The following is a 24,324-nucleotide window of genomic DNA, read 5'->3' on the forward strand; positions in this document are numbered from 1 at the left end:
TATGGAGACAACAAAACTTTGTGTTCTTAGAATCTTAAATCTGTCCACCAGAAATTATAGATTTTGCGTACTTACATTGGTACAGCTTGGCTTGATGTACAGTAAGTATGCATGTCTTATATCTGGAGGTCTATCTGGATGAGCACTGGGGATGCTGAAAATCAATGCAGTAGTCTGGGCTACATACAGTGAGAGCCGTCATCTTATGCCTCCCCTCCCAGCATCTACACACTGACCACAAGGGGGTCATTCATTTTGCAATGGCACCATTTATAGAACACTTTATATATTTTCCATGAATACAAGGCATTCTCTGATTGGATGAGGTTGGATTGGAGGAGAGTAAATCATGGTCTCTACCTCATCCAGTCAAGGAATACATTGATTTTCATTGATAAAAATAGAAGACGCTTATGAATGGTCAAGTTGCCAAGCAAGTGACCACCTTTAGTCAGTGTGCAAAGGGGTAAGACCCAGAAGATCACAGCTCTCACTCTATGTAGTGCACACTACTGCAGTGTTTTAATGTATCCCCAGCAGCCCTTCAGATATCAGATATGCATACTTCTGCCCCAATGTACAGTAAGTATGCAAACAATATAATTCCTGGAATTCAGCTTTAATAAGTTCTGCACTGGGTCCTGGAGCCTGGAGACTTTATAGCGCTTTGGGTAGGGTAAAGCATCCATACCCAGGACCACATCTTCCCTGATAACCAGATGTCATTATTAAACTTAGCTGCCCACACGCTTTTATATGTAGCAAGGTCCCAGGCCTCCTTCGGTCTAATGAGAACCTCCAGGGCCAGAGATAGCTGACATCCTTCTGTATATGGTAGGTTGTGAGGCATGGTGGGTGCAAGGTAATTAAAGTTATTTGGCACCAGATGCTTCTTGTATGCAGAAGAGAGTTTATTTCTCTTAACAGACTTTTTATAGGAGAGAGGGTTAGGGCCAGGACACCCTTAGGTAGTTGCAAGATTAACTGGCAGACTCCGAGACTTCAATAGGAGGATAGCCATGCAGGGAAAGGCATCCAGCAAGACGCCACATCTGCATGTGCAGGAATGCTGTCTCCTATGGTAACAATCTTTAACAGTTCCTAACACAGTGTAACAGTTCTTTTACTTCCACTACAATCACTTCTTGTAGTTCTTCAGCCCACTGAGCTCCCGGTCTCTCACTAGACCCACTGATTCCCTGACATTGAATCCCTTGAGATCCTCCAATCTTCACGGTGGTATCTTTTGTCAAGTGTCACCCCGTTTCTCTGCTGGGTCCCTAGCTTGGCACTCAAGATACCTCTCAATCTTCACCCCGCTGGCCTGCTCAGTCCCTGGCTTGACACAGAAGGCTGCTCTGCAAGCGTCCCCTCTGCTGGCTGGGTCCCTGACTTGATACCCACTGAAGTTTCCCAATTCTTCACTGTCCCTGGTGGGTGAGAATACTGCACCGGTACTTGCTTCAGTTACTCACTGTGGTCCCTGGTAATAAGGTGGATGGTCCCTTAGTGGCAACAGCTTCCCCTCTACCTCTGACCATGACAGGTTCTCCAGCCGGTAGAACCATCACTTCTGGTGGGACTGCAAGCCGCAGTCCCAATCCTGCCCTGCTCTCCTGCTTCTGGATAGGCCCTCAGACAGCCTTGCAGCCAGATGTGCCTGGGATAGGCCCAATCTCTGGCCTAGCAGCCCGGACAATACAACATGTCTACCCAGACAGCCCTCCAGGTGGCACAGAACAGCGATCACCTGACTCCACCTGAAAATATAGGTTCTCCCAGCAGGCCAAAGGATTCATGAAAACCCCTGCCCATATCCCCATAATCTGACATTGCAATGCCCTTCTCATTTCCAGTACCACCAGGTACCCGGCCACCTAGTGATAGAAGAGAAAAGTGCATCAAGGTCAAACATAGGGAGAAATCAGTTGATCTCTATCAATTAGCCAAGATAACTATTCCTGGAAAGTACATTTTTGAGGTGCAACCCTGCCTAAACTCCAGGGTGCTACATCTATATGTGAGCTAACTGATGTTTAGGGCTCTCTCCCTGCTGTGAGAGCCTACTGCTGGGTGAAAAGGCTGACTGCTGACAGAACACTAAAAAGGTACACGTGCTGACCATTTATCTAAAACTAAAAATGTTTTGGTGTTACATACACTTTAAACACTTGCTGCCCTAAATGATGGAGGAGCGGTGCTGCTCTCGTTCTGACTCTCGTTATGATGGCGCCCAAGAAGGGCCTCTCTTGTGTGGCCATTGGGGTGTGCAGCGATAGCGGTGCACTGTGTTCCTAGGACACGGCGTGACCCCGATCTCTGTAAAGAGCCGATGACGTGGCTCTTTAACCAGATGATCGGCTGTGTCCAACCACAGCTGGTCACTTATAAATGCAGAAGCGCCATTTATCGGCTCTCCACATCTCACACTGACAGAGCGGCATCTCCTTGCAGGGGAGACTAGGACAGGTTATCAGGGCACTGATCACCAGTGCCCTGATTTCAGTAAAGCCCCCAGTTCTCATCAGTGGCACCAATAAGTGCCCATCAGTGACACCAATCAGTTCTGCCTTTCAGTGACCAGTGCCTGCTCATCAGTGCTGCCCATCAATGCCCATCAGTGCCTCCTATCTGTGGCCCTATTCAGTGCCCACCAATGCCGCCTATCAGCGCAGCCTATCAGTGCCCATCAGTGAGGCATATTAGTGCTTCCTCATCAGGGCCACCTAATCAGTGCCCATAATTGCCACCTCATCAGTGCACATCAGTAAAGGAGAAAAATTACTTATTTCCAAAGTTTACTGAGAGAAACTAAGAAAAAATTTTTTTGTAAAAAAATTAAAAACCCGGCAGTGATTAAATACCACCAAAAGAAAGCTCTATTTGTATGAACAAAATGATAAAAATGCTACATGGGTACAGTGTTCTAAGGCTGTGCAATTATCATTCAAAGTGTGAGAGCACTTAAAGCTGAAAATTGGCCTGGGCAGGAAGGGGGGTGAAAGTGCCCAGTAGGCAAGTGGTTAAGGCTGCGTTCACACATGTGGATTTCTTAAATGCCCAACAAACCACCAAAAAATCTGTGTGTCCGGATTATGTGGTAGTGTGCAACACACCAGGACACAGGATGCCAAAGTGTAAACAGGCCCTAAAATGCAGTAGGAAACAGTTGAATGAAAAAAAAAGTTTGGAGGGCCATTAAAGTATAACATTAGGACCTTTTTTCATTTTAGATATAGCAAGGGAGGGTTATAACCCCTGTCAGATTTTTTTTCACTATCTGTGTCCCATTGAGGCGATTTCCCTTCACTTCCTGTCCCATAGCCAAACAGGAAATGAAAGGAAAATTAAGGGAATTCCTTGGGGACCCGCCAGATCACCAGAACTAGTGTCCCCAATTGGAAGATTTCTCCTCTATTACTTTTCTGTGGACAACCCTAATGTTAAGATTTTCTTTTTCTAATTTCACTTTCTATGATAATGGTAAACAAGACAAACAGAGAAGGTGAATCTCTCTAACGGGGGACAGAGCGCAATAAAAACTGGCAGGGGTTCTACTCTCCCTCTGCACTCCAACCATAACTAAAACAAAAGGTTATTTTAGTGGATTATTTTTGGAGAATAAATATCGTAGTGGGAGAGGTGCCACCCCCCCCCCCCCCTCTCGACCGCTTTCCCGCTCTCTCTGCCGATTACCAGAGCCATCGGCAGCGGCGGAGGCGATCGGGTCCTGTCACTTCCTTGGTATGGAGACGAGTGAGGCTAAGATGACCCCCACCCGTCTCCATACCATAGCAGGGTGGAAGCGACCTCAAAACGTCACTTCCACCCATACCTTTTAAAGGCACATTTTTTCAATGTAATTTTTTCAAATGACAATTTTTTTTATTTTTTTTTATTGCATTTAAGTCCAATATGAGATGTGAGGACTTTTTGACCCCAGATCTCATATTTAAGAGGTCCCGTCATGCAATAATTCTAGCCCCAGACCTCCTCTGTAACTCAAAACATGCAACCTGTCGAATTTTTTAAACGTCGCCTATGGAGATTTGTAAGGGTAAAAGTTTGACACCATTCCATGAGCAGGCGCAGTTTTGAAGCGTGACATGTTGGGTATCAATTTACTCGGCGTAACATTATCTTTCACAATATAAAGAAAAATTGGGATAACTTTACTGTTGTCTTATTTTTTTATTCAAAAGAGTGAATTTTTTCCAAAAAAAGTGTGCTTGGAAGACCGATGCGCAAATACGGTGTGACAGAATGTATTGCAACGACCGCCATTTTATTCTCTAGGGTGTTAGAAAAAAAACGTATAATGTTTGGGGGTTCTAAGTAATTTTCTAGCAAAAAAAGTGTTTTTAACTTGAAAACAAAGAGTCTGAAAAAGAGGCCCGGTCCTTAAGTAGTTAAGGCTGACCATACACTATACAATCTGATTGTACAATCTCTTTTTGGATATAACTTGGACTAATATGAATAGAGAATACAGCATTGAAAATGATTCTATTTTGATTCAGATCTGGATATTTGACACCCGCCCCCATTTGCCGCTTTGTAGATGTTTTATCTATATTCCGCACACTGTGCTCCGATGTCGGGACGGAAGACCAGCATGCATTGGAAGGCACCAGATGCCGTGTTTTCTCAGCTGTTCGGCTTGTGGAGTCACATGGCCTGGACCCTGCACCTGTGTGACTGCACGCCACTGACACTATTCCAGGACGCCAACACAGATCATGATGTCACCGCTCTGACTTCTCTGCATATTAGACATGTCTGACCTGATCCAATGATCACAAGTACAGAAGGGCACACCGTCTGTTGCGGGAAGGGGAGAAGGGGGTAGTCAGAGCACCTTTTAAAAAAAGGATTCATTTTCTAAAACAAAAAAAAACAAAAAAAGAAATTGATCTCTCTCTCTAAAGAGATCTATAAAGAGTTAATAGGGTTGATTTACTAAAACTGGAGAGTGCACAATCTAGGGCAGTTGTGCATGGTAGCCAATCAGGTTTTATTGCCAAAGCTTAATTGAACAAGCTGAAGTCAGAAGCTGATTGGCTGCTGTTAGGTGTGACCTCAACAAGTCACCTATTTGTCAGGTTATGTTACCGTTTCCCAATTGTTAGTTAGAGTTCTTATCCAAGCAAAGAGACACGGAGATATTATTCAGTATTTCTGCTCAGAAGTCCGTCGTTAACTCTGACTGTCTCTGACTGACTGTGGCTCTGAGGCTTCTTTATTACATCTTTTATAGACAGAAAAGGGCAAACATCAGCAAATGTAAAAAAAACAACATTTTCAAAGTAAAGACAATTCTCCGGGTGTTATCAGCTGATAAGACAATCTTCTGGGCGTAGACTGCTTTTTAGGGCTGATGCGGCCTCTTCTTGATGAGTACGTGACAATAGATGACGAATCCTTATTTTACAGAGAAGGATAGAAAAATACAAGTATTTAGTAAGACATAAGGTCAACCATTTTGTTTTGACACCCCTTAATCCTTACATTTCCCCCTTTGACATCACCCCTCCCTCTTGCCCTGGGTCCACCTGAACAAGTTCTAGTCAGCCTATATCCAGAGTACTCTCCCTGACCGCGAGTTGTCAGAGGGGTATACACCCATCCCCCTGGACAGTACCAACATCTAAAATTCAGGAAGAGTGGCTTTTCTGACAGATGGGTGATGTCAAGAATCTAAATCTACCTATCTTCACAAAAGTTCCATCTTTTCCGCATCATTTACCTTGGCTTTCTTGCAAAAGCACATAAACAACTTAAAGCATACATAAAAGAAAAATACGAATAAGAGCACCACTATAATCGTCATTGCTGCCTTCTTAACCCAAGAGAATAACCCTGAGAAACTAAAAGTTCCACCAAACGGATCCCAGTCGCGACCAATATTTCGGGCCTTCTCTTGTAAATTCTTTACTTCCATACGGTGTTGTGCAATGATGTCATAATAGTCAGGTACCTCAATGCTGGTGTTATGTATCCAAGTACAACATTTATCCTCACAACAGATGTATATATTATTTCCCAGTGCTACTGATCTTGAACTGATATCATTTCTATAACGAGAGGTGTATCCATAGAGGGATAAGTTGGATACTAACCACCTGGTGTTGTTGTCTGAAATATTACCGAGGAACTCAGCTAACGATTGGTGTGTGTGGGTTATACTAGGGTAGAAGACCGTGTTTTTCCCAGGAGTAGCTTTTGGTATGAAAATGGACAAGTTAAATTTGCTGTCTTGGCATTCTCCATTTCCTCCCGTTGTGTTCCCTAGGTTGAAACACCAATCAGGGGAAAAGGCGAGACCATTTGACTTAAACATTACTGTCTCGCTGGTATTTGTTCTAATTATGTTAATGCTACTGTTAGCAAGATCAGTATAGTTTATAGGAACTGCCATCAGTGGTATACTTGCTGTGCTGGGGTGTAATTTGCTACAAATCCAACATTTCTCATATCCTGACTTCTGGGCATAAGCATATTTAAACTTCAGTAATAACATTTTTTTAGAAAATCCTTCATCCTTGTGTATTTTATTCTGTGAGGTAACCAAACTATTAGCCAGAATTACTGAAACAATAAAAAGATACATGTTGTCATTTGCCAACTGGCTCCTTTTTACAATGAGAAGCGTGGATCCAGGTAGGTTTCCCTTCCAATTTCACTGAGGTTGCTGTAATCAATAGCACCTGGAAAGGACCTTCAAACCTTGGTTCCAGTGTCTTTCTGGTATGTTTCTTTACATACACATAGTCTCCTGGTTGTAGATCGTGTGTACCTGTGACAGAATTAGGGTCTGGAAGAGAAGAATACACACTCTTGTGGATTTTAGTCAGACGCTGTTGCAACTGTATTACATACGTAGTTAAACTATCACATTGTAATTGCATACTTTGAGGAAAATATAAACCTAATCTAGGTGCACTTCCAAACAGTATTTCATATGGGGATAACCCTGTTTTTCCTGTTGGGGTGTACCTAATAGAGAACAAAGCTAAGGGTAGGCACTCAGGCCATGGTTTATTTAACTCTTGCATAGCTTTTTGTATTTTCAGCTTGATTGTACCATTTACTCTTTCTACTGATCCTGAACTCTGTGGGTGGTAAGGAGTATGAAAACTTTGTTGAAACCCTAACATTGCCATCACATTTTGCATTATTTCTCCCGTGAAATGTGTCCCCCTATCTGATTCTATTGTTTCTGGGAGACCAAACCTAGGTATCAGCTCAGTAATCAGTTTCTTGGCGGTGGCTTTTGCCGTAGCTGATTTCACAAGATAACTTTCGGCCAGCCTGAAAATAGGCAGATGCACACGAGAACAAATTCAAAGGGGCCGCTCTTAGGCATTTGTATGTAGTCAATCTGCAGTCTCTGAAAGGGATATTGGGCCCGGACCTGATGTTTACGTGGGGTTTTCACTCTCTGTCCTGGGTTATTAATCAGACAGATTTGGCATGCAGCACAGTAGTTACTTGCAGTACTACTGAATCCAGGGGCTAGCCATCCTTGGCTTACAATCCTATACATAGAATTGGAGCTGACATGAGTGGGTAAGTGAACAGCCGCTGCCATTGCGGGGTATAGAGAAGCGGGTAGACATATTTTGTCTCCTTCTCTCCATACATTGTCAAGGCCTGGTGCAGCTCCCTCCTTAACCCAACGGTCCTTCTCAATAGCCCCTGCTTGTTCCTGTAGTTCCATTAGCTGCTGCCATGTGGTTTCGGGCATACTCACCTGTACCGTGGCTAAGGTCTCAGGGCTTACTTCCCCTAGAGCTGCCTTCTTTGCAGTTAAATCTGCAAATGCGTTTCCTTTTGCCTCAGTTGTTTTTGCGCTCGTGTGTGCCGCTATCTTCATGATGGCTACTCTTATAACCTTTTGAAGATTGTTCAGGACTCTTTTGATTCCTTCACCATGTTTAACAGGTGTGCCTGCTGCTGTAAGGTAACCTCTAGCTTTCCATATGTGGCCATAATCATGTGCAACACCGTAGGCGTATGCGGAATCAGTGTAAATGTTCCCTTCTTGTCCCTCCAAGTGTTCTAGGGCTTTCTCTAGAGCGGTTAGTTCCGCTTCTTGTGCCGACATGTGTACTGGTAGTGACTTTGCCTCAATTACCTGTGTGTCCGTTACCACAGCATAACCTGTGTGATATTTACCTTAGTCATCGGCAAATCTACTACCATCTATGTACAGTGTGTGTTCTGCATTTGTAATGGGTATGTCTGTGACATGTGGGAACCCCGTGGTTTCTTGTTCCATAAGTTGAAAACAATCGTGTTCATCAGATGTTATGTCCTGAAATGAAAGTGTGTCAGAATCCTGAGTATCTTGTGCTGTATCTACACCATTATCATCATTACTCCCCCCTGTCAAATCTGTCTGTAATGGTAAAAGCTGTGCTAAGTTAAAAGAAGTGCATCGCTGAAAGGTAACATTGGGGGGTAGGAGCAAAGTGCATTGTAGACGCAGCTGCCTTGCCATTGATATGTGTTTTGGTTGGACCTGTGATAAGATGGCGTGTATGTCATGTGTGGTATGTACCACTACAGGATTGTCTAAGACAATTTCTGAGGATTTGTCAATGATAATTGACACTGCTGCAACTGCTCGTACACAGGACGGTGATCCTCTAGAGACAGGATCGAGGGCCGCCGAGAAGTATGCTACCGGCCTTTGTTTGATGTGTTGTTGTGTCAACACCCCTGTTGCGTGTCCCGTGATTTCAGCAATGTACAAATGAAATGTTTTGGTATAATCAGGGATCCCGATCGCAGGTGCCGAAATTAGTAACCTTTTTAAGGTGCTAAAAGATTCATGACCTGCTTCTGTGAGTACATAGGGTACTATTTTCAAGCAATCATATAATGGCTGCATCAGAGAACTGGCATGTGGTATCCATTGTCTACAATATGATACCATTCCCAGAAACATACGAAGTTGCTTAAAATTGCGTGGGATATTCATTTGTCTTATGGCCTGGACTCGGTCTTCAGTGAGGTGTCGAGTACCCTGGGATATACAGTGGCCCAAAAAGACAACCTTTTTCTGACATACCTGTAACTTAGTTCTATTCACCTTGCACCCTTTTTCAGCCAGGAATTGTAACAATGATAGAGTGGCTTTTAAACAAGTATCGTTATCCGGACAACATAACAATAGGTCATCTACATATTGCAACAATACACAAGTGTCAGGCGGTTGCCATTCCCCCTATTTTTACTTTTTAAGGTTTAGTCAGTGGGGCATCGGACAAAAGACCGTCATAACCACTTATGGGTATGGTGTCACGGGATGTCATGTGTGGAGGGACTACTGAATCAGACAACAGACTGCGTGACGCTCCTGTGTCAACCAAACAAGGAATATGTTTACCTTCCACCTTCATCAACATGTGGAGCATTTTGTTCTCTGATTCAGCTAGGACTGGGGCAAGTCATGCGGTCGGATCGTCCCCATCATTGGTACGCCTCTGTCTGTAGTCCCTCGTGTCTCTGTCCGTGTTTCCTTCCTGTTCGTCTTTTATCCTTTACCTACAGTCTCTTTTTATATGTCCCACCTTGTTGCAGTAATAACAGGTAAGAGGTTTACGGGAGGAATTCCCTCCTTCATTGACCCGGGCAACAGTGTTAACTCCCGGTGTCCTTCTGGGTTTAGTTTCTGCTAAATCAGCCTCTATGCCTTGTGCTTTCTGCAACAATGTTCCTCTGTCCCGTATGGCTCTCCATTCGGGAGTACATGCCTTCAGTTTGTCACCTATTTGGGGTACTAGTCCTTCCATAAACTGTCGATTGAAAGCCCTAATGGTGACGGGTAAGGCTAAATCTAGACCTTCGTCAGCCATCATGCTTTCCATGTTGAGGTAAAATTCTGTAACAGTCTGACCTGGGGCCTGTTTTATGGGCGCTGTCGAACCCCTTTCCTGCTGTTTCCCTTGGCAAAATTCTCGTAACTGAGCAATAAACAGGGGTCTAGAGTCTATATGACGAGGATGTATTCCTGGTGGATCTGCCGCTGGATCCCCTTGTGGTCTATGTGGAGCAATTTCATTCATAAATTGATTAAACATTGTCAGTGTCATTTTATGTCTACACAAATCTTCCCCATCTTGCCAAGTTGCTTCATGTGTGTCTAGTAATTGTGTCACGAATCTACAGAATGCGGCAGGTTTTGCTACGGGATCAGGAGCATTCTGTATTAATGCCATAAGAGTGTCAGCCGACCAAGGTGTCCATGTCCTCAGAACGACTTGTCGGGTCACTGTAGGTGGCTGTCCTGCTTGACCCGCATTTGGATTATTTACTTGTATTACCCTAGTCCGACTATGGACTGGAGCTACGGGCTCTGGTCTTTGAGCTCCGCAATGTACACATTCCTGTGCCCAGTCTGGGTTCTGGGTACCGCATACTCGGCATACCCATCCTCTTCCTCTTAAGGAAGGATAAAGTTTTGGTCTTTCATTACCTGGTGTGGTAGTGTTATAAGGAGGTGGAGTATCTCCCGTATTTACCCTATCGCCGGGAGCAGAAGGAAGACTTTTGTGTCGGACCTTCATATCCCATCCACCCTTTTCCTGACAATACTCCCATCCCTCCTCTTCAGCCCTGTTGGAAACCTTAATTAAACATTGTATTCGTGATACCCATCCGTTTTTCAATATCTCTCCCTGTCTGTCTCTCTTTATTTCTTCCCAACCTTCTACACTTAGCCCATTTTCTCCATCCATCCCCAATTTCTTGAGAATCCTATTTGTGCCCTGTGCCTTATCCTTCCCATACAACATTGTAATTATGTCTTTAACAGCATAACATTTCTGAGATTCCTCCTGGGGTTTACCATGTGTCTGGCCCATTTTGACAGTCCTGCCTAGGTGGCGTTTGGATCACTTACTAAGTGTCTCGTTGCCTTCTCCTCCTAGGGTGCCAAAATACTAAAAACCTCTCCTAGATGAGATTTCTGAAATCGAATTACCTTATATGCTAGCCAACTGACAAATATTATGACCAGACTGACGGCTACAACATATACAAGCATTCCCTTTTGGTGGCCAAACACATATGACTAGGTCTCCGGGACTTTGTGGAGACCTTATTTCCGTCCCATTACCATGGAATCTCTCAGCATTCGTTTCTTATTCCTGCTTTATCGAGGCAGTCAGGACTTATACTTTCAACCCGTTTTTAGGCTCATGAATCAAAAAGCGTATATCAAACTTAAGTGTCGGACCCCCAAAGTACTCTTACGAGTTAAGGGCGCATTCCGTTACCCATTGGGATGATATATGTTTCAATTCACACCATACAAACAGAGCTTATCTCAGTCACAACAGACAGATGACAAGTAGACAGACAAGAAACAACGGTAACATAAGCCAAAATATTAAGTTCAAGACCCGCTTACTACAGAGGTTGGTTTTTACCTGAAGAACAATTCAGACAGATCAGGTGGGCACAGATCTAAGAAGCACAGAGTTTATAAGAAAATAAAGCTTTTCTTACCTGCGCAGGATTTGTCTGTGGTTCTTGATGTGCCCGACCATTTCGTTCCGTCCTTATGTTCGTTCGCCTCTTGTAGTTTCTTCAGCGAGTCCCTATTCGCGGCGCCAGAAATGTTAGGTGTGACCTCAACAAGTCACCTATTTGTCAGGTTATGTTACCGTTTCCCAATTGTTAGTTAGAGTTCTTATCCAAGCAAAGAGACACGGAGATATTATTCAGTATTTCTGCTCAGAAGTCCGTTGTTAACTCTGACTGTCTCTGACTGACTGTGGCTCTGAGGCTTCTTTATTACATCTTTTATAGACAGAAAAGGGCAAACATCAGCAAATGTAAAAAAAACAACATTTTCAAAGTAAAGACAATTCTCCGGGTGTTATCAGCTGATAAGACAATCTTCTGGGCGTAGACTGCTTTTTAGGGCTGATGCGGCCTCTTCTTGATGAGTACGTGACAATAGATGACGAATCCTTATTTTACAGAGAAGGATAGAAAAATACAAGTATTTAGTAAGACATAAGGTCAACCATTTTGTTTTGACACCCCTTAATCCTTACACTGCCAAGTTCAGCTGCATCAGATTCTGAACGTTTCAGTTTTCGTAATTCTCCCCCCATTGTTACAAAGCATGTGCCTCTTATTCTTTTGAATGCTATGAGAATTTATGGTGCCTTACAGTGGCGGCTGGTGCTCATAATTTTTGGGGGTGTGCAAACAAACTGAAAAAAAAAAAAACATCAATTGCAGCCACTGTGCCATCAAACACAGCTACTGTGCCTATCAATTGCGTCACTGTGCCATCAAACGCAGCTACTGTGCCTATCAATTGCAGCCACTGTGCCATCAAGCGCCACTACTGTGCCTATCAGTGGCAGCCACTATGCCATCAAGCGCAGCTACTGTGCCTATCAATTGTGTCACTGTGCCATCAAGCGCAGCCACTGTGCTCATCAAACACAGCCACTGTGCCCATCAAGCGCAGCCCATGTTACATAAAATGCAGCTACTGTACCCATTCTTTGCTGCCACTGTGCCCATCAATTGCTGCCAGTGTGCCCATCAATTGCCGCTACTGTGCCCCATCAAATGCTGCCAGTGTGCCCATCAATAGCCAGTACTGTGCCCCAAAAAATGCTGCCAGTGTGCATTGCCCAGCACTTACCTGTCTTGCAGCGGGTCAGTGGTGGTGTCCTGCACGCTCCTCGATGTCTTCTTCCGTCCTCACTATCAGGCGTCCAATCACAGCGCCTGACGTTTCAGCCAATCAGGTGACAGGTAACAGACCTGAGCACCTGATTGGCTGAGAGGCGGTTCAGTGTTAGCAAAGCGAATTCCTTCGCTTTGTTAACACACAGCTGAGTGAACAGCGAGCGCACAGCATTGCCTTTTTTGCCGTTCACCTTTTTGGTTGTCTATTAGAGCCTGCGGCTCTAATCAGGTGCTTCCAGAAAACACACCCCCAACTGTAATTCAGATGCCCAGCGCCCGAAAAGGGGCCAGACACCTGAATAGGGGGTGTCAGCAGCGACCATAGATAGATACATGCAATCATATTCACATATGATTCACATATCTCTGATGCGGCTCCGGTGCGAATTTGCACAGGACTCCTGCTGTGAGCCGCATCGGTATGCAGTGTGGACAGAGCCTTAATAAATAAAAAAGAAAACATGTATGGACATTCAATATTATCAGGACAGGGTACTATTCTTCATATAGGCACATCAAACGTCCTCTAGGTCAGTGGTCCCAACCTTTTTGGCACCGGGGACCGGCTGTGTGGATGAAAATTATGCCAAGGACCGGTCACGATTTTTCACGGGTAATGGCTGGTGTTAGTGATTGCTTGATATGGTGTCGGGGTGATTGAAGCGCATTATTTCTATTATTACATTGCAGTAATAAATGAAATAGTTCAACTCGCCATACTGTAGAATCAGTGGGAGCCCTGTGTGTGTCACTTGCCACTGTCGCCTGCTACTAGATGTGCATAGTCACTTGCCACGCTGCCTGTCACCAGATGCGGAATGTCACTTGCCACATCACCTGCCACACTGCCTGCCACAAGATGTGGATTGCCACCTGCCACGTTGCCTCTCACCAGATGCGGAGTGAGTGGAGCGCCCCTTGTGGTATGTCAGGCAGACAGCTGAGGGGGTGAACTACAAGTCCCAACACACCTCACCTGTACTCCCACACACAGCTCACCTGTCACTGATGACGTCACATCTCTGTGCTGCAGGGTGTCTCTCTCCTCATGCTTCAGCTGGTCTCATCTGGCAGAGGGAGGGTCCGGGACTCCTTCGGCTGTCAGTCTCTGGCTCCACCCTTTTGACACTCCTGATTTAGCTGTCTGGGGGGGGGGGGGGGGCAGGCAATTTGCACCGCTGAACAAGGAATATATACGTTTGCACACACCAAGGAGAGCGGAGATGCGGGCAGGCAGTATGAGATGATGTCATCTCTCTGCTCCCCGCTGCACCTCCGACACTGAGACAGAGCACTGGCTTTGAGGGCGGAAGAGCGGTGATGCAGAGGGGGCGGAGAGAGATGATATCATCTCTGATTGCCCGCCCGCTCGCTTCTTCCATCCACCCAGTGCTCTCATGCCGGTAGCCCAGCATGTCTCTTGTGGCCGCCTGCACCCGCAGCCCACCAGCAGAAGGGCCACGGCCCGGTAGTGGGCCGGGGACCGGGGGTTGATGACCCCTGCTCTAGGTACATCTATTCATAGGAAATATATAATGGTAAAAGTTCTACTTTATGTGTGTAGCACTGACCCCCGAAGGAGCTGCTGGTTTTAATTGGGCCTGCACTCTACCAAGAAACCCCACTAACTTGACTCAATCCCCTTGGCACAGCTGTGGTGCAATGTAATACAGTACAATATAAAACAATGTAAAGTACCTGTATAATACCCTCAGGATCCTCTGGCTCCACCTGGTGGGGAAAAACAGCACGCCACACAACTGGGAACTTAAAGCGGGGTTCCACCCTAAAGTGGAACCTCTGCTGATCGGATCCCTCCCCCCCTCCGGTGTCACAATTGGCACCTTTCAGGGGGGAGGGGGTGGAGATACCTGTCAAAGACAGGTATTTACACCCACTGTGGGAGTCTACGCCATTTCCTGTCCTGCCGCGCTGTCTGCTGGGACACACACGGGTCCCAGTGACAGCGCGGACAATTCCTATTGAATGAAATACTTATATAGCGCACAATGCGAACTGAATCGCCTCTAGGCGCTATACTATTGCGCTGCGCGACTCGCGCATGCGCAGTAGGGAACCGGGAAGTGAAGCCGATTCGCTTCACTTCCTGATTCCCTCACCTAGAATGGTGGCGGCAGCAGCCGAGGGCCGAGCGATCGATCGGCCTCGGTTGCCGGCATCGCTGGAACCCGGGACAGGTGAGTGTCCATTTATTAAAAGTCAGCAGCTGTAGTATGTATAGCTGCTGGCTTTTAATATTTTTTTTTTTGGTGGAATCCCTCTTTAAACAGAAATATTTTTACTGCAAGTATATTAAAGCAGGTGGTTACAGAGATTGCACTGCCATCCCAACATAGGATGTCAGTACAATATAAATCAACAGACGAATGCAATATGAAAGATATATATATATATATATATATATATATATATATATATATATAGATATATATATATATATATATATATATATATAGATATATATATATATATATATATATATATACCGTGCCTTGCGAAAGTATTCGGCCCCCTTGAACTTTTCAACCTTTTGCCACATTTCAGGCTTCAAACATAAAGATATAAAATTTTTATTTTTTGTGAAGAATCACCAACAAGTGGTCTTCATGATGCTCTCTGCGCTTTCAACAGAACCCTGAGACTAACACAGAGCAGGTGCATTTATACAGAGACTTGATTACACACAGGTAGATTCTATTTATCACCATCAGTCATTTAGGACAACATTGGATCATTCAGAGATCCTCGCTGAACTTCTGGAGTGAGTTTGCTGCACTGAAAGTAAAGGGGCCGAATAATTTTGCACGCACCACTTTTCCGTTTTTTATTTGCTAAAAAAGTTTAAATTATCCAATAGATTTCGTTCCACTTCACAATTGTGTCCCACTTGTTGGTGATTCTTCACAAAAAAATTTAAATTTTATATCTTTATGTTTGAAGCCTGAATTGTGGCAAAAAATTGAAAAGTTCAAGGGGGCCGAATACTTTCGCAAGGCACTGTATATATATATATTTTTTTATGTATCTAAAACTGGGAGCTCCCGCTACTTTAAAGTTATACGTGAGGCCTCACTTAAAGTACTCTCTCCCGTATCTTCTTTCTTCGCTAGCTAGAGATGACTCCTCTGATATTTGTAATCCAAAAGGTAGTTAAGAGTTAGCTTAACCACTTGCCTACTGGGCACTTAAACACCCCTCCTGCCCAGACCAATTTTCAGCTTTCGGTGCTCTCACACTTTGAATGATAATTACTCAGTCATGCAGCACTGTACCCAAATGAATTTTTTGTCCTTTTTTTCCCACAAATAGAGCTTTCTTTTGGTGGTATTTGATCACCTCAGGGTTTTTTATTTTTTGCGCTATAAATGAAAAAAGACCGAAAATCTAAAAAATATTATTTTTTCTTTGTTTCTGTGATAAAATTATGCAAATTATTAATTTTTCTTCATACATTTTGGCCATAATGTATACTGATACATATCTTTGGTAAAAATAACCCAAATTAGTGGATATTATTTGGTCTTTGTGAAAGTTACCTTCAATTGCGTCATAATAGAGCGGGACAGTTATTTGGAAAGATGCGGAGTGTATCTTTTGTGTCTGCAGTAGTTATTATTATCTACCCTGTCAAAGGCCTTTTCGTCATCAATCGACAGGAATAGTCTGGGGTCCCCACTGGTCTTGGATGCCTGGAGAAGCAATAGGGCTCAGACGCCATTGTCCCTTCCTTCTCTGCCTGATATGAATCCGACCTGATCCGAATGTACCAGATCGGTCATTTTCTCTTTCAATCTTTTAGCCAAAATACTTGCGTACAGTTTGCTGTCGGCATTCAATAGAGAGATTAGAAGCAGATAATGCGTCGCTTCCCATTATACATTCCATACCTAATTTATTCCAATAATGGCAGAGCTTTGGGACTAGTATTTCTTTATACTTTTTAAGATAAAGTGGCGTAAACCCATCTGGGCCCGGGCTTTTGCCCAACGGAGAACATTTTAAGGTTTTATAAATTTTCTCCTCTGTAATTGGTCCCTCCATGATGATTCTATCGCTCTCTGATATTGAGGGTATTGCAGTATTATCTAAAAATACTTTATTTTTTCTTCCTCTTTTTGTTCATCCTGCCCCTTCTTCCTAACAGCATAGAGAGATTTGTAGTAGTTCCTAAACTCCTCCGCGATCTCATTTGTGGTGTGTACTATTTCTCCCGATTTATTTTTAATTTTTTCAATAAAATAGATTTCCCTTTTCTTTCGCAGCATCCTAGCTAGGTGTTTGCTTGACTTATCTCCCCATTGGTATTCATCTTTTAATATTCTATTCATATGCTTTCTTGATTCTTGCTCAGTGGTATCATTAAGCTCTTCTCTCTTATTTGCCAGTGCATGAAAAGTTTCCTGATGTTGACCCTTATGTTTTTTATGCTCTTGTTCTAGTCTATAAATTTCTTCAATAAGATTTTTAATGTTTTTTTCTTTCTCTCTTTTTTTCCTTGCCCTGATGGAGATGAGGATCCCTCTAATGTAAACTTTGTGCGCCTCCCATAGCGATGAGGCCGAGATTTCCCCAGTGTAGTTTTTCAAGAAGTAAAATTCAATTTCTTTCTGTACTTCTTCCTCCGTCTCCTTGTCCTGTAGCAGGCTGTCATTTAACCGCCAAGTAAATGGCACTCTTTGGATCCCAGGGATCCCCATCTTCATCGAGACCGGGGCATGGTCCGATAGTGTCATTGTTTCAATCTTTATTTCCCTCACTTGATCTAACAGTCTGTGGTATACCAGTATATAGTCTAGTCTTGACTATATACTGGTAGACCACACTTTTTTCAGATCCTCAGAGAGTTCTTTGTCATGAGGTGCCATGTTGAACTTCCAGTGACCAGTATGAGAGAGTGAGAGCGATAACACCAAATTTAACACACCTGCCCCCCATTCACACCTGAGACCTTGTAACACGAATGAGTCACATGACACCAGGGAGGTAAATGGCTAATTGGGCCCAATTTGGACATTTTCACTTAGGGGTCTACTCACTTTTGTTGCCAGTGGTTTAGACATTAATGGCTGTGTGTTGAGTTATTTTACAAATTTATACTGGTATACAAGCTGGTATACAAGCTTGTATACAAGCTGTACACTCACTATTTTACATTGTAGCAATGTGTAATTTCTTCAGGGTTGTCACATGAAAAGAAATAATAAAATATTTACAAAAATGTGAGGGGTGTACTCACTTTTGGGAGATACTATATATACATATACACACATAATAACCATTATATATATATATATATATATATATATATATATATATATATATATATATATATATATATATATATATATATATATATATATATATATATATACATATATATATATATATATACATTATTTTTATCTCATCATCAAATACCCTTTTTCAGAAGTGAGTATAATAAGGTTTTTGTCCACTTATGTTTTCAATGCACACTTGCAAGCATGGGTGTATCTGTATAAAAAAAAAAACTTAAAATAGATGAATGAGATCATTTATCCTTGTCGATAACTTTTCATGTTATATTATATCCCTGATCAAAAGGGCCAATGTGTGGCCCCCGAAATGCGTTGGCTCTTGTACCCATTACTTAGTATAAAACCATACTTTGGTCTCTAATATTGCAGTGTGCCACTTTTGAGATTTAACTCTTGTCTTTACATCCTGGGGTCTTTGTTGTAGCTTCTTAGTGCACAGAGCAGCCCACATAGCACACAGATGCCCCACAGGGACACTATCAGCACAAAATTGATCAAATAAACTTCCAGCACTAAAGCATCACATGCCCACATCCTAGGTTTCCAGCACCATCAATTTACTACTACATTTTAGTTACGCTTTAGTCAGCTTGCCAGGGCTTTCCCTTATGTGCAGACATAGGAGCACTGGCATGGAAGAGAAGGAATTTCCAATCTAAACACTGTCACTTTGAGATATGTTACATAAAACTTACCATGAAAGAGGTATTTCAGATTGTAAACTGTGATATCATGTCACATGTCCAGAGTTACTGGTAACAATTCACTGTTAAAGTCAAATTCCAGGAATTCAGCTTATTTGTAAAAAAATAAATAAAAAATTAAGGCACACTGAGTTAAATCCAGTGAGGTGCGTGACACCTCCTGGGCTTAGATCTATTATTTATATCTGACAGCTTTATAGTACTCCCAGAAGACAGCAATCTTGAACAGGAGAGTTGCTGCATCTGCTATGCTCACCCCTCCTCCCCTGCTGCCCATTCACAGAAGCCTTGGTATTATGTGAACACATACCCAAAATACTAAGGCTTCTGTGAATAGGCAGCAGAAGGGATCCTCTCAGATCCCAGAGTGTCTCACCGACAGAGGAAAAAAACTGTGAAATGTTAATAAAAGAGGTACGCCCAGGAGATGTCATGTAGCTCCTTGCACTTAACTCATAGTGTGTCTTCACTTTTTACAAAGGGGGCTTACTTTCTGGAATTCAGCTTTAATATTATTTTTATAATTTTTTATTATTAGTTGTTGAATAATGGCATCCAAAGAGAGGGCCTGCAGGCCATAAATGCCAAATGAACATTGGTGTTGGGTGGATACTGATGGGTTGAACCATCTGTAGTGACATATCCCTGCAGTAGCTTGTTGTCTGTGTTCTATGCCACAAGAACATACATGGATCATATCATTAAGATCACTGATGGGTAAATTGCTTAACCACTTGCTGACCGACGCTTAACGATGTACGTCGGCAGAATGGCACGGACAGGCAAATGGGCGTACAGATACGTCCCTTTAAATTTGCCGCCCTGCCATCGCGTGAGCCCCGCCGGTCGGAACCTCCGTGAGTCCAAACGTGGGTCCCGTGTGGGGGAAGAACGGGGATATGCTAATGTAAACAAGCATCTCTCCATTCTGCCTAGAAACAGTGTCACTGATCTCTGCTCCCTGTGATTGGAGCACAGATCAGTTATGGGTCATACACAGCCACGCCCCCCACAGTTAGAAACACGACCCTAGGACACACTTAACCCCTACACTGCCACCTAGTGGTTAACCCCTTCACTGCCAGTATTATTTACACAGGAATCAGTGCATTTGTATATCACTGATTACTGTATAAATGACAATGGTCCCAAAAATGTGTCAAAAATGTCCGATATGTCCGCCATGATGTTGCAGTCAAGATAAAAATCGCTGCTCGCCAACATTACTAGTAAAAAAATAATTATTAATAAAAATGCCATAAATCTATCCCCTATTCTGTAAACGCTATAACTTTTGCGCAAACCAATCAATAATCACTTATTGCGATTTTTTTCACCAAAAATATGTATTTTTGAGGGATATTTATTATAGAAAAATGTAAAAAAGAATGCGTTTTTTTCAAAATTGTCGCTCTTTTTTTGTTTATAGTGCAAAAAATAAAAAACGCAGAGGTGATCAAATACCACCAAAAGAAAGCTCTATTTGTGGGAAAAAAAAGGACATCAATTTTGTTTGGGAGCCACGGCGCACGCGCAATTGTCAGTTACATCGACGCAGTGCTGAATCGCAAAAAGTGTTCTGGTCTTTGGCCTGAAAAATGGTCCGGGGCTTAAGTGGTTAACAATGATTATATGTTACAATGACATTTTTCAAAGCATCAGATACATTTTTTTTTTTTTTATGCTTTCAAGGTAGTAGAGGAGACATCTGGGGTCTTATAGACTCCAGATGTGTCCATAAGGAGGACCTGTCATGCCTTATTTCTATCATAGGATGTTTACATTTTTTGTCATAGGAAAAAAAGTGATAAAAAAAAATTAAAGGGGCATTGTAAGAATAAATAAATAAAAAAAAAGAATAATAAAAAAAAAAATATTTGTAAGCGCCCCTCATCTATCCATGCTCACGCATAAGCGAATGCATACATAGGTCACACATATATATTAGCACCACACATGTGAGGTATCGCCGCAAACATTATAGCGAAAGCAATCATTTTAGCGCTAGACCTCCTCTGTAACTCTTAACTGCTAACCTGTAAAAATGTGCCTATGGGGATTTTTAAGTATCGTAGTCTGTCACTATTCCACAATTTTAAAGCATGACATGTTATGTATCTTTTTACTCGGCGTAACATCATCTTTTATAGCGAACCAAATTATATGAATGTGAGCTGCTCAGGCTATGCAGGAACACTTATCTTGTTCCCACCTCTGTGAGTGCCGGCCAGGAAGAGAGCTTGTCTGTGCTCCAAACTCCACACGGGAAACTTTGGATGTTTCCATTATCATCTTTTATACATTTATAAAAATTGGGTTATACATGATGTTTTTTCTGCATTAAAATTCATGAAAGTGTATTTTAAAAAAAAATTGCATTTGAAAAACCGCTGTGCAAATACCGTGTGACATAAAGAAAATTGCAACGACTGCCCTTTTATTGTCTAGGTCTCTGCTACAAAATATATATAATGTTTTCAAGCAAAAAATACTGATTTTAACTAGTGTAGCACTAACTCCCAAAGGAGCTGCTGGTTTGATTGGGCTTACCGTTACCTTCGATTTGCATCTAGGGGTTTCCCGTGGTAGATGGCCCAGAAACTTTAGAGACTGACGACAGATCGACTTAAAGGGATTTTTATTTGCAAAAACGTAGTTAACTAACTGTCTCTTAGAATAGGATCAGAGGGTTAGGATCATCCGGCGATGTCCCTATATAAGTCGCCGCGCGCCGCTTCCCTGCCATTGTGACTGGAGGCAGCGACGAGGCAACATCTCCAGAAGAGATGAACAGAAGACGGCGGCAGCGGCGACAGAAGACCAGGCCACCGCCTGTAAAAGAGCTAGAAGAAGGCGCGGTGGCCCGGCAAGAAGAACCGAAGAGGAGGACAAGACCCCCGAAGAGGGGGACAAGACCCCCGAAGTCGGAAGAAGAGGGCGGCGGCGAAGAAGAAAGCCGGGCTCCTCCGCTAGTGAAAGAGCTAGCAAAAGAGCAGAAGATAGCGGAGGAGTCCGGCGAGAAGACCCCGTAAGACGGAAGAAGACCCCCGGAGCTGTGCAATAAACTATTTTAACCCTTGTGTGTTGTGTTTTTTTAAAACTTTTTTTCACAGGTGAATGGGTAGGGGTACATTGTACCCCATACTCATTCACATAGGGTGGGGGGCCGGGATCGTCCCCACCCCCTTTCCTGGCCGGCCGGGTAACATGCTCGGATAAGGGTCTGGTATGGACTTAGGGGGGGGACCCCCACGCCGATTTTTCAGCGTAGGTATTCCCCTTTAACCACTTGGGATCCGCGCTATTGCCAAATGACGGCATTAGCGCGGACCTACTTTTCCGGGACTACGTCTATTGACGTCGTCCCGTGCACGAGCGGCCTGCGCGCCCCCTGAGGGGCGCGCGCGGCGCGCTCTGTGATCGGCGAGTCCATGAGACTCGCCTGATCACCGATCCGTGCAAGGGGTCGATCCCGACCCCTTATCACGTGATCAGCTGTCAGCCAATGACAGCTGATCATGTGATAGAACGGAGCCGGTAATCGGCTATTATTCCTCCTCGCGCTGACAGCGCGAGGAGAAAAAAAAAAGCCGATCACCGGCGGCCGTGATCGGGACATCAGTCCCGATCACGGCCAGCAATACAAGCGACCACCTGTCCCCTGCCAGTGCCCACCTGCCCCCTGCAGTGCCATCCTGAATAAAAGTAAGTGCCCCCGTCAGTGCCACCCAGCAGTGCCCATAGTGCCCACAGTGCCACCCACAGTGCCACCCACAGTGCCACCCAGCAGTGCCACCCACAGTGCCACCCACAGTGCCCACAATCTGCCTCAAAGGTGCTGCAACCCAGTGCCGCCCATCAGTGCCCAGCAGTGCCGCCCATCAGTGCCCAGCAGTGCCACCTATCAGAGCCACCTATCAGTGCCACCTATCAGTGCCCATCAGTCCCATCTATCAGTGGTACCTATCAGTGCCCATTCGTGCCACCCATCCGTGCCACTTATCCGTGCCACCCATCCGTGCCATCTTATCTGTGCCCATCTTTGCCCATCAGTGCCGCCTTATCTGTGCCCATCGGTGCCGTCTTATCTGTGCCTATTAGTGCCGCTTTACCTATGCCTATCAGTGCCCACCAGTGCAGCCTATCAGTGCCCACCAATGCAGCCTATCAGTGCCCACCAATGCAGCCTATCAGTGCCGCCTAATCAGCGCACTTCAATGAAGGAGAAAAATGACCTGTTTGCAAAATTTTATAACAAACTATTAAAACATGATTTTTTATTTTTTTTGCATCTTTTTTTGTTTGTTTAGCAAAAAATAAAACTCCGAGCTGTAATTAAATACCACCAAAAGAAAGCTCTATTTGTGGGAAAAAAATGATAAAAATTTCATTTGGGTACAGTGTTGTATGCCCGCGCAATTGTCATTCAAAGTGCATCAGCGCTGAAAGCTGAAAATTGGTCTGGGACTGAGGGGGGTTTAAGTGCCCAGTAAGCAAGTGGTTAACTCCATACCAGGTGATGGGGCCAGCTACTCCTCCTTCACTGGCCCCGGCTACCTGGAGACGCGCTCAAAATGAGCGGACTTTCCTCCGTGTGTGTGGTCGAATCCGTTCATTTCAAAAGTACGGTGGATAGTCCGGCGGACTTAGTACGCCGTATTAGTCCGCCGCAAAAGTGCCGTGTGTGGGCAGGTAGCTCGTTTGGAAAGTCCGGCGGACAGTCCGGCGGAAAGTCCGCCAGACTAAGTCCGCCGTATAGTCTGCTACGTGTGTACGCAGCATTAGTGTCAAAGTCAATAATAAAGAACTTGCTTACTTCGACCAAATCCAGAGAATAGCCATTCACAGCTAGATGTTCACTCTAGTTGGACAGTCCCTCTCTCAAAAGGCCTAGCAGCCAACAAGGTGCTTAAATCAGGAATAAGTCTCTGCCACAGACTTTGTTGTAGAACATGTAGGAATAAGTCTCTGCCACATACTCTGTTGTAGAACACGTAGGAAACTAGGACTTGGAGAACACTCGTGTAGTACCAATATCTTTCAGCCGGTTTGGCGATACCTCACAAGATTGGATTCTCTTAGGTCCCTCAGCCTCACCAGGCTCTTGCTAAAAAGCCAACCCGTGGCCTTCTTCCCAAGAGACCCAAGAGTCCTCCCCTGGATAGCTATGAGATTGCTGGGCCTCTCCACGACTGAAGACGGCACCGGACCACCTCTGAATCCTTTCCTTAGTTTCCTTGCCTCGGGCTAGCCAGCCTCGAGACATAAAGTTGGGTGGATCCGCACCCCAGGCCATAGCCTTCTTGGGGGCTAGTCGGAAGGACCAGGACCATGGAGTCAGAACATACTTCTGGACTGGAACCCCCAAACCACGTGACATCCACCTCTTAAGTACCCTCTCCCAGAAAGCACAGCAAGAGTAACACTCCCACTGGGCGGGCTCTGAGAGAAAGTAACCTTAAAGCACCCAACCAAACTGTGTTTCCATGCCTGTCAGAAGAGACAGCGCCCCCTAAGGCCAGGCCGAACACCCTATTGTCCAGTCAGACTGATGCCGAGGTCAAAATTTGGAGCCGGCA

Source organism: Lithobates pipiens, unplaced genomic scaffold, assembly GCF_037356315.1.
Source record: "Lithobates pipiens isolate NorthernLeopardFrog02 unplaced genomic scaffold, aLitPip1_a1.2 Scaffold_13, whole genome shotgun sequence".
NCBI classification, from domain to species: domain Eukaryota; kingdom Metazoa; phylum Chordata; class Amphibia; order Anura; family Ranidae; genus Lithobates; species Lithobates pipiens.